Source organism: Micropterus dolomieu, linkage group LG16 (genome assembly GCF_021292245.1).
Source record: "Micropterus dolomieu isolate WLL.071019.BEF.003 ecotype Adirondacks linkage group LG16, ASM2129224v1, whole genome shotgun sequence".
Lineage (NCBI taxonomy): Eukaryota > Metazoa > Chordata > Actinopteri > Centrarchiformes > Centrarchidae > Micropterus > Micropterus dolomieu.
The window spans coordinates 15,045,212-15,057,104 of record NC_060165.1 but is presented as its reverse complement, the minus strand read 5'-3'; the positions used below and the strand labels follow the sequence as shown (position 1 = coordinate 15,057,104).

General features: G+C 39.6%; 1 protein-coding gene across 1 annotated transcript in view; it reads left to right on the top strand.

Annotated features, from left to right (window-relative positions):
- Positions 1-11,893, top strand: part of st8sia1 (ST8 alpha-N-acetyl-neuraminide alpha-2,8-sialyltransferase 1) — a 62,563-nt gene that overhangs the window by 12,123 nt on the left and 38,547 nt on the right. The window lies entirely within an intron of this gene.

Sequence of the window (11,893 nt, the reverse complement as noted above, 5' to 3'; positions counted from 1 at the left end):
CCCCACCTCTCTCTCTCTCATTCTCTCTCGATACTTGGTGAGGATACCAGAAATGGTGCTGATGTAAGGGGAGGATCATCATCAGCGGAGTACGGAGGCGGGGCCGTAGTGGTCCGGTGATGTCAACACGCAGGGGAAAAACATAGCGAGTGACGCTGTTTTGCAAAATTCAGAGGTAGACTGCATCTGCAGATTTTAAATCTCATAGCCTAAAATGTGTTTTGGCCAGTCTCTTCCCCAGCAGGACCCACTTCACTGACTAATTCAATCCCTCAAGACTTCTGCTTGCCTCCAAATTATCAGTCTATGCAGCTGAACGAAACTGCATGCCCTGGCCACTTCTTTAAAAGTCTGGTCTTTAAAGATTTCAAGTAAGAAGTAAAGTAATCCCTACAGGGCTAACCCAACCTGTGGATTCATTCTGACAGGTGTGAGGTGTGTGGCCCTGAAATCTCAAGGCACTTAATAAAACACACGCAAATCGACAAGCAAATGGAGAAAACATCAATTTGACAGCACATGTGCAGCATTTATAGATGGGTAAAAAAAACACTACAAAGTGAGAAAACCCAACTAAATACAGAAACAAAATCCAAGTTGTACAGAACATAATGGAAAACCACAAATGTTTCATGGGGATACGAAAAAGTGAACACGCCCGGACACAGCTGGGACATATATGTTGCCATGGTTTGTGGCTAATGAAGTTTCTGAATTCCATTATCTGTCAGTTGTGTTGGAAAATGAGCAAACTGTTTTTCTTCCTTTTTACATTTATCTGATTGCATGAGATACTCAGATATTTGCTGTTAATCTAGTGTTAGTCTTTTCCTGATTACTAGCTTAACAATTCAAATCTACATCATGCACTAAAGATGTTTAAACTAAATAAGTTGTTCTGCATTCGGTTGTGTTTTCTCACTCTTTTGTTTTCTAAATGCTGCAGCATGTGCTGTCAAATTCATTTAGATGCTTTCGTCATTTGCTTGTATTTTGTCTTTTGGCATTTGTTTTCTTAAGTTGCAGTCCACAACATGGCAATGCCTGACATCGCTTCATTCAGTACTTCTCCATTTCAGGGGGATTTAAAGTCTTTCCCCCAAAATCTTGTGAAGTGTGCCTCTGGTGTTGTAGATATGACTTCAGCATGTGAATTAAAGCTCAGGAAGGCCCTCTTCCCCATGTAAATGTGTGATGTGATTAGTATCGCTCGTGGTGCTTTTTGTCACACAGTAGTCTTTGTGTGTTGGATGATAACTTTTTTTGGGATGTTGCCCTGCAGGGCTGGAAAAGAATGGCATGGTGGAGAATGTATTAGCTTCCTTATAATCCTGCTCACTTAACAGCACAGTTTGATGTAGGTTCTCTTTAGCATATTCACCATTTTCAGGTTTCTTTTCGAATGCAAACAAATCATCAAGTTTTGGGGAAAAACTATTCTCTGCCTGATCCAATTTGCTAAAGTTCATACTGCTATCTCGCCATAGCAGGAGCAAAGGATGCTGCCTTTCATTGTGTGCTTTGGTATCTCTGACTTTACCAAAAGGGAAATAAAAAACAAGTCAACCAGACAGATAGCATGCAAGAACAGCAAGGGAAGGAAATGGGTTTTAGGTTTGCAGAGATGATCCCTCCTGATATAGACTAAAGTGATATCTCACTGAGAGAGTGCTCAGCTGCTCTGCTTGATGTAGTGTGATGCTTTTCAGATTTGCACATTCGTTCATTTGTTGCAATGCAAATGTACAGGAATTTATACTCCTCATTAGTCTATTGTCAAATGAATTATGTGTAACCGGCCTTTGTGTTTGTGTTTCTGTGCTTTATAGTGACAAAATGATCAAAAAGGAAAATGCATGCTACGTTTGTTTAAATCTTAATTCATTCATGACTGCTATAATTTTGAAATCCAAAGGTTGCCACTCATTCAGCACAAGTAAATTACTTTTTAATTAGTGTCAAAGTCTAATGAAGCAATGGACAGTCTGTCAAATTCATTCAAAACAGGAGTGACATTAATGATATGCTGTGATTACTGCTATTTGTTATGGGAAAACAGAGGAAAAAAAATAAAATGGATTTGTGTATTTATTTTGTATTGACATAAGACATTGTTAAAAGTTTCATACAACTTTTTAAAAACAGCCCAGAGGAAAAATAAATATCATATAACCTTGAGACTGTGAAATATTAGGACCACAGTGGTGAGCCAGCGTGGGTGCAGCCAGGTCCCTCCTTCCATATGGCTGCTTTACAAGCTGCATGAAGTGAAAAATGGCTTGTGCACCAGGCCAGCGATACATGGCTGGACGGAGACAAAAATTAGTTTTTCAGTGGGATTGTAAAAATGGAAATGGTGCCAGCAGTGACTTTGGTGCTGTTTCGACATCTGCAAAGGTCCAGCCTTGCTTATTACAGACTATATGTTGGAAGAGGGGCAACCAACCTTTAACACCAATTACTTTACAGAGGGGTCTGAGGCCTGAGAGGGTCATACACCCTTGATCTGAAAAAACAAGGACAGGGCACAAAATGTGATACGAATAATCAAGTTTTTTTTACTCAAGTTACCATGCATCTGCAGAAATGAAAGTGCCTTTTACATAAGACTAGTCTACAGCCATGCTAACATCTTTATGAGGCTGTAGGCGCAGCAGTACTTTGAGCTAAATTATTTACCATGTTCACCTTATCATTTTAGTGTTTGCATGCTAACATTTGCTAAACACAAAGCTGAGGATGATGGAAATAACCTTAGTTATGCAGATATTTGGTCATAAACCAAAACATTGGACAAATTGAAATTTTGACCTGATGATGGCACCAGAAGAAAAGTGAGGGGACCACCAAGGTAAATACAATTTATCCTTTGGGCAGCATGAATGTTTGTACAAAAATTAAATGTCAATCTATCCAACAGTTGTTGAGATGTTTCACTAAAATCCCAAAATGTCAACCTCGGGGATCACCAAAGTCAGTAGGATTCAACCTCTATTGGATAGTTGTTAAGTGTGGACCAAAGTGGTGGACCAACCGACAGACTGACATTGCCATCATTAGAACCATTCCACTAGCATAGTTAAAAAAGCACACAAACTGAAGGTAAAACACTTAAAAACCTGTACAACCTTACCGAGGACACTGATATTCTAATCCCCATTTCAAATTCCTCACTCCTCGAAGAAGTTTCAGAGTATTAAAGTTTTGCCCCATCTTCGGATCCTCCTCCAGAACTTTCAATTTCAAAACTCTGTTGTATCAATATAGGCTTACTCCCCAGAGAGCTGTTGAATCTCGGGTTTTTTGCTAAGTTGAAAGTAGACCAGCTGTATTCTCTCTCATTATTCAGTGGTGTTTGATGCAAAGCGTAACACACACAGACTGAGTGCACTATTGTGAACCCAAAGCAACATTTGGAGAAATAGAAAGTTGCCTTCGAAATAAAGAGTGTCTGCTACAAACCAGGACTCGTGCCTTTCTTTAAAAATGGCCATGGCATTCAGCACCTACATATATATTAGAAAAGTTTCCGTTTGAAATTCATCCTATCACTACAGCATTTAGAGTGATTTCTCACTTTTCCACTATCTTCAGACTAAGCAATAAAAGAAAACTGCTTTATTCCTTAGCACTTTTGGGTGCAGCACATCTAATTAATATTGATAAATGGCTTGTTGCATGCATCTGACTTGACTCAGAATGACAGATTTCATACCCTAAGATGACTCATTGGTCATGGGTGTTTTATGTGCCATCACTATCCGTTTGACATGAAAAGTTTTAGGGGAAAAAACACAAAGAAAAAGGATAGATTTATCTAAATGAAACTGTCATTGCTGCATTTTGCTTATGAATGATGCCAAAGAAGTCAAGTAAGTTCACGTAGTAAAAAAACTCATGGAGAGGGGAGAGGAATTTTCCAAGGACTTTGGGGCAGTTATGATGCTAAGAGATGCGATAAGAGCAGACGACACGATAAAGCAATTAATGTCAGGTACAGATTAATTACTTGCAGTGCTGCACTTCATTAGTGGCACTGTGCAGCAATGCCAGTTGAGCAAGTCAGCAAGTCATTGACACCATGCATATCTGGCAAGAACAGCACTTTAAATTATTTAGCCAAGTGGCAACAAGGATTGTTTAGTATTTACACAGCATGCTGTGAAGCTGTAAAGTTTTTTTTTTAATTCCATCATAACTATCATGATGCAGAAATTAGGCCCTAAATGTCATCTTTTTAATATAAACAAGACTAAGAGTCTAGTGGCACAGTGAGGCTATACTTGGGCATAGCAGTGCTAAATGTTTACCATGTTTGCCATCTTAGTTGAGTGTGTTAGCATGCTAACATTTGTAGCACAACTGAAGCTGGTGGGAATGTCATTCGTTTTGCAGGCATTTTATCATAAACCCAAGTACAGGGCACATTTTTTACCTGATGATGATGGAAAAGCAGAGGATCACCAAAGGTATTATATTTCATCCTGAAGGGGACATGAATGTCAAATTTCATGGCAATCCATCATGTAATTGTTGAGACATTTCACTTGGATTTGTGTATATTTCTCACTTTTCCACTGATAGTCTGAGAAGCTCACATGATTTGTCGCTAGTCGCTTTTAAAATTAAGTTAAGAGGTCTACAAAGTCACTAAGTCACAGGGTCTGCAATGACACTGTGTGTGTGTATGTGTATGTGTAGGTGGGTTAGGATATGGGTGTGGACTCACGTTTATCTTTGTGTTATGCAGATTGTGTGACATCACTGTCCTCTTGACAGGTTTTGTGGTTGTTTTGTCGGCTCTGCCAAAATGTACACTCTGAGGTTTAGAGACACACCCACACACAGATACACATTTTAAAGGATACTTTTCTATATTTTTCTTCATGTTGCCAATGCTTGTACATGTTGTTTTGGGAAACGGTCTTGTCACGCATGCACTTTTTTGTAACATTTGATTGCGTTTCACCCATAGGTGGCAGTTAAACATACCATTAAATAGCAATAATTGTCATTCCTATACAATATAATATATAATGTAATTCCATATTTCCCAAAATTTGCCTTTCAGCATCAACTTGACTGTTACAGAACCAGCTCCTGTTATTTAACCATTTGGAACAACATATTTTATTACATAACATTGATCTTGTCCAAATAAGACTTTGGCTGTTTAAATCATAACTTTAAAAATAAATATTTGATGACGAACGCCACTACTTGTACTTCGTACCAACAATAATGTCATACAATTGTATTTATACTGTAGAGAGGCAGACATATGTAGTATTTTGGGTAAGTTTCCAATGAGTGGGAGGAAACCGGTGCACCAGGAGAAAACCCACAACACAGGGAGGATCATGCAAACTCAACACAGGATCAAGGTAGGGTGTTTCTGTGATGCTGCAGTGCTAATCACTGAGCCACTGTGCTGCCCTCAACATTAGAGGATGGGGAGGTGGAGGAGAGGGGATGTGCGAGGAAGGGCGGAAGGTGGAGGGATGGAGGATGGTGGCAAGATTGAAGGAGTGAGGGATTTGGAAAAATCCTGTATTCTTCTCTCTCCACTTTCTTTTTCATCTCCCCCTTCTCTTCCTTTTCTTTCTTTTTAATCTCCTTTTCTTTTTTACTTTTCTCTTTCTACGCCTTTGTCTGTTCAGTCGTCATCTTCTTGTGAGACAAGAAACCTCTCTTCTTCTTCATGTTCAGGCAGAGCTCCTCCAGTTGTTCTTTCCCTACCTCTACCTGTTTAACAGTCGTTTCCCAGCTCTGGCCTTCCTCTGCCTGTATTTTTTATTTTTATTTTTTTACCTCCACCTGTTGTGTACTCTGGTCTCCCAGCTCCTTATTCTCTCGGCCTACTCCTTCCTGTACTTCTCCTCCAGAGCGCTGTATTTAGCCTCCAAGGATTTCTCGGTGTGGATGAATTCAGCTTCTCTGCTCCGCAGCTGCTCTGACAGTTTTTTATTTTCTGCCCCCAATCTCTCTGCCGGAGTGTTGCACCCAACCTGGTCCACATGATACACCATGTGCATCGAACACATTTGTGGAGGAAGGTTATCTGTGACGCATAACTTGCAATAGTGTCTTGTTATTTTTGGTATTCCTCCTTGAATATCTTTTCCCTGATCCTCAAATGCTGCTCCAGCCTGCTTATATTACTTTTATCATCATGGGCCTTGTTGGCCAAATTTTCTTCTTTTTAGCCAATAATTTATTGTTACATTGCAAGAGACTATCTATCTTCCTGGCCAGCCAATGGTTCTTCTCTTGAGCTTCATCAAGGGCATTTTGCATATGGCGAGATGTTGGCCGGTCCAGAGGAGCAGCCTGATAAATCTAACCCTGTTTCTTGGGTTGCTTCCTCTAACCATGTCTGTAGCAGACTGTAGTAGTCTGTTGTAGACTGGATTGGGCTCTAGCAGATTGATGAAGGCATGTGTTCAGTCCTAGTACTCCTGGTGCTGCTTTTGACACCATTGATCACAACATCATGGTAGACAGACTGAGGCACTGGGTGGGGATCTCTGGTACCGCCTTAGAATGGTTTTCATCCTACCTGTCAAATAGGAAGTTCTGTGTGTCTGTGAACAACTATGTCTCTTCATTCTGTCCAGTTAAATATGGTGTGCCTCAGGGGTCGGTCTTAGGACCCATTTTATTTTCCTTGTATCTGCTTCCCCTTGGACACATTATTCAGAGACATGGTGTTTCTTTTCATATTTACGCTGATGACACACTGATGTATTTGCCGGTCAGATCCACGGATCCTGGAATGCTGAGTTCACTTACCGACTGCCTTTCTGAAGTGAAAAATTGGATGTCAAATAATTTCCTACGGCTCAACTCAGACAAAACTGAGATCCTAGTAATTGGGTCCCAGCAGATGGCAAAGCAAATACTGCCATCTGCTAGTTCCCTAGTGAATCATGTTAAGCCTGTTGCAAAGAATCTCGGTGTTTGGTTTGATAGTAATTTGAGCAGCACACTACAAAGCTAGTGCAATCATGTTTTTACCAGCTTAGAAATATATCTAAAATACGATCTATGTTAACTTTTAAGGACACTGAAACCATTTTACACGCCTTCATCTCATCACACCTGGATTATTGCAACAGCCTTTTCACTTGTTTAACCCAAAAATCTATTGATTGACTCCAGACTGTCCAGAACTCAGCTGCCAGGCTTTTAACCAGAACAAAGAAATATGACCACATCACCCCTGTTTTAGCTTCATTAAACTGGCTCCCAGTATGTTTGAGAATTGACTTTAAAATTGTATTGATTACTTTTAAAGCTCTTCATGGCCTCTCACCTATTTATTTTTCTGACCTTTTAGTACCATACATACCAGCACGTACCTTGAGATCCTCGGGCAGAGATCTGCTGTCTGTTCCAGAGTCTCGACTGAAAACTAAAGGGGACAGAGCGTTTGCTGTCAGGGCCCCGAGGCTCTGGAACACCCTGCCCGAGGAAATCAGGTCAGCTGAGTCAGTGAACTCTTCCCTTCTTAAAACATACTTTTATAGGAGAGCCTTTCACGATTTTCATTTGATTTGATTTTTATTTTATATTTTATAATTATTTTATATTTATTTTAAACGTGTTTTCTTGTTTTTAGCATGTAATTGTTTTAATGTGTTTCATTGTTTTTACACTTGTAAAGCACTTTGTAACTGGATTTGCTCTATAAATAAAGATTATTATTATTATTATTATCATTGGACTAGTGTGTTGCAGACTGTAGTAGGTCTGAAGTAGACTGTATGTCCAAGCGACTTTGAACCGATTCAGAAGTGCTTCAAGATTTCTAATTTAAATTTAAGCATTGAATCCAAAAGAGTAAGGAAGGCCCATTCTGGACGTTGAAAATACTGCACAGCTGAGGTGAGTCCAGGTAAAAGCCATTATTCTTCATTGATTTTCCCAAGCATGTCTACAGAGGAGATGGAGATAAAAGAGAAGCAGACGAGTAACAGGAGGAGTGTTAAGCTTTTATACAGTCAGATGTGGGTTATGAGAAAGGGTCTGCCATGCCAAGACATCCCAGATATTAGTACATTCAGTTTAGTCAATAGTTTTATGTAGTGCCATTTATATCAGAGGATTATGCAATGGGGAGCAATGTATTTAAAAAAACACAAAGACTGTTTGGTGCTGTTTGTGCAAACCTGTTCCTCCATGATGGTACTTTTCCAACATCTTCCATGGGGGTAAATTCCAACATCACTATTAATAATTTATTGAGACAGGCTGTTCACACAGTCGCTCCAGGGAGACCTGAGGCGACATATGATCAACTGAGCGAGTTTCTCTCTTTGTTTCATGTAGAAGTTGATTCCAAGATTTAGTTCCCCCCATGAATTACAAGTAGTTTGCTATCTTGTCCATAGCATGCAGACTCTGGCAAAGGCTGGAGGTTCGTTTTTAAATATCCAAATGGGAAAATAGCTCTGACATTATTCCAAAGTGGAGAAACATGAAGTTTAACAGGGGGAAAAGTTTAACTTGTTTCCCAAAATGTTTAAACCACAATACCCTGCACAGATTCAGAAATAAAAGGAATGAAAGTACCAATGTCATTCCAGTTGTCCCTTCAACAAACTGTCACTTTTAAGGACAGAATAAATAAAAAGAAATTTAAATGTGAATGTATTAGAGAATATAGGAATATAAGATCTGACTTTTACATATTTGTTCGTAGCCCTTCCAAGCTTCCACCTGATAAAAGCAAGGGGAATCTTTAATGACTGCATCTTTTTGACCCCTGGTCAGCTTTGGTGTCCAAAACCTATATTCATCAGCCCCCTCTCCCTCAGAAGAGATCAATAATGAGAGCAGAGCAAGGCCACGTGATGTATATTGTGGATTAACTTTAACTATTAGAAGTAATTGGTGGGAAAGTGTGGATGGATGGTGCGGTGCTGGGATTAAGATGCACATTGGCTGCATATATTAAGTGCTAAGTGTCATTGATTGTCGCATTTTATGTGGAGCCCCTCCCATGATGAAAATAAGCTTAGATTCTTGATTGTGTTCGTGAGGGTCTTGACTGAGAATTTAGTAAGGCACATGTTTAGGGTCAATGAATTGTGTGTGGTGAAGTAGCGCCCTAAAAAAATCACAACGGTAACAAACTCTCATTGGGGACCATTGGCCTTTTACCGTCTTTGAAATCATATACACCTACAAACAAGTCTAAAGAAAGCAATTCTGAGTGAATAAAACAGTCTATTAAAATGTCTGTGAATACTTCATGTTGCAAGCAAGCGGGAACCTTGGGTCTGAAAAGTGAAGCCAATGCGGAAGTGCCTTAAACCTGCATTCTTTATAATGACCAGCAGTGGGGCGACTCCACTGGCTGCAAAAAGAAGTCTGATTCCATTAGAAATAATGGTAAAATGACCCTACTTCTCACTTGATTTGTTACCTCAGTAAACACTTTCCCAATGAGTTTATGATCTCACTCGTTAGTTTTAATGGCTAATATGTATATGGCTGCCCAATCTATTTGATCATGTGACAAGACTCCAGAAACCGGGTGAAATGCAAAATCTGCCAAGTAGACTAGCAGAGCATATGTGCAAGCTAGCAGTCATGCTATTCAAAAATTAAAGTTTTCAAGAAGAGAGAGGAGAGAAAAGAACAGAAAGGGTCACAAAGCTCCCAGATAAGATTGTTTTGGATTACTGAGGACATTATCAAAGATTTCACTCAATGCAGGCTCACTGGATGCCATTCAAATAGGTGAGTAACTTTACCAGTGCTTTTTCAGTGGATTTGGTGTGGCTGCCGTGCCACTGATTTAAAGGTTGTTATCATTTCGGAGACAGCTCGCAGCTGAGTAGGTCTACCTGTTAAATTGTGTGGATGTGCGTGTGGGTATTAAACTGTGTGTGTGCCGTAGCTGGCCTGTTTTCAGGACATGGTGTTTTTTATGAGTAGGCCACGTTTCTTTCTTATTCACCTTAATGTCTTGCCTCTCTGTTGAAGAGGAATATGGTTATCACGATTGTTCCACTGCCCCCAGGTGGCCAAAACAATACATTTTAATACTCTTAAATGGGACAGTTAAACATAATACCAATACCAAACGTGTGCCAATATATAAGCACATTTTCTACATATAAATTTAGAAGTCATTATAATATGGATATTCAAATATGAGAGGTGCATCAATGCCCAATACAAATTCATTAAGAAAGCTCAGCTAGAATACAAAAAAACAGAGCCTGGCTCATTAGGCAACTTGTAGTTTAGTTCAGTTTGGAGGCAAAGTGAGGTTAACCCAGAATCTTTTAGTTGGGTCAAATGGATTACCAATGAATAATAAATGTGTGTCTTCATCGTTTTGTTTCCACTCATTTCTATCTGCTGCTTGTGAATGTTTCACTGAGATTTACCCCTCACTCTGAATCCAATTAACACTTTTGACTTAGGGGAGCATATTGCTTATTATGTGTGTGTGCGTGTGTTCTTTCTGTTTAAACCCTTGAATCCACCAGTCTAATGCTTTTTATAAAGCTCCTTTTCTGTCATTACCTCCCAAAATAGACTAAAATTTAGAAAAGAAACAGGATTTGCCTCAAGCTGCTTATTTGTCACATCACCACAGAAAGCCATAAACACATGTTGTACAGTAGCTAGTTAGTGCAGAGGTCACAGAAATGGGCTTGTCACAGGTAGGTCTCCAGTTTGCCACCCTAAACTAACAGGAGAATTAATACATTTCTCCCTTGCCTTCTTGAAAAACAATGCATTTGTAGTGGTTATTCCGGTGCCACAACACCCCTTCTCCTCAAACTACAGAAATTAAGGTCATTTTATCTGGTTCTCACTCATGAGGTCAATTATAAAAATTACTAACCTTAGGATCTGTATACAGCTAAAGTTCTGCAACATGTCTGTAAGGATGTTTACCCCTGACCTCAGACATCCCTAAGGTAAAACTTCAATGTAACTACACTTGAGTATCATCTGCAGGCAATTTTCCTTTTCTTAATGGCCTCATGTTCTTATGTCAGAAAGGGAACCATGATAATTCTGGCTCATTAAAAGGAAAATAACACTTGATCCATATAAATTTGGACATGTCATGGTGACAGCCTGGGGTGGACTGGGGAAGAAAAATGGGCTGGGAATTTGACTCTGGTCAGCCCATTCTCCAGAGAAAGCATTTGGTGGAGGCTTTGGGTCTTTAGTGACCTTTATACCTGCATTTTTGAGAATTTTATGCAAGAACAGTACATCACAAAATGAGCCATTAAAATACATTTTCAACAATAGAAACACCTAGATTGCTCTCCTCAAGTAAAGTAATCACCTCGGCTGATCCCTTGAATACAATAAATAAATTAAACTAAGGCCTCTGCTTTTGGCCTTGTGAAAAAATCCATATTTGAAGGGGTACGTCCCGCGACCCTGTAGGCAGGATAAGCGGTTAATGAGGATGGATGGATGGATGAAGGGGTACTGACTTCCTGGCCCTTTGTCAACATGGGGATTACCTTCAGCCTAGATGAGTAATTAGTATTAGGATATTATGTTAGTATACCACTAAAACATAATCAGTAAAATATTAATATTATTAATATTAAACTGTTAAAAACTTTCAGCACCACCTTTGCGTTTCGTCGCATCTGTGATTTTTGAAGCACAAAATAACCAGGCGAGGGGTTAGGTCCGCGTTTCAGCCATTTCATTATGTTCTGGTGTGGAGTGTGTGATTGATTAACATTGCCAATCATATTAAAACGGCCCTGCCCCACCCCCATCTGGGCCAGTAACCACACACTATGGGCCAGTCGATCAAGTCACATACCAGTCGATACTGGTACAGTTAAATACTATGTGGTCGGCCTGTTACGTCCCTTTTTTTTTAGTTAAAGAGAGA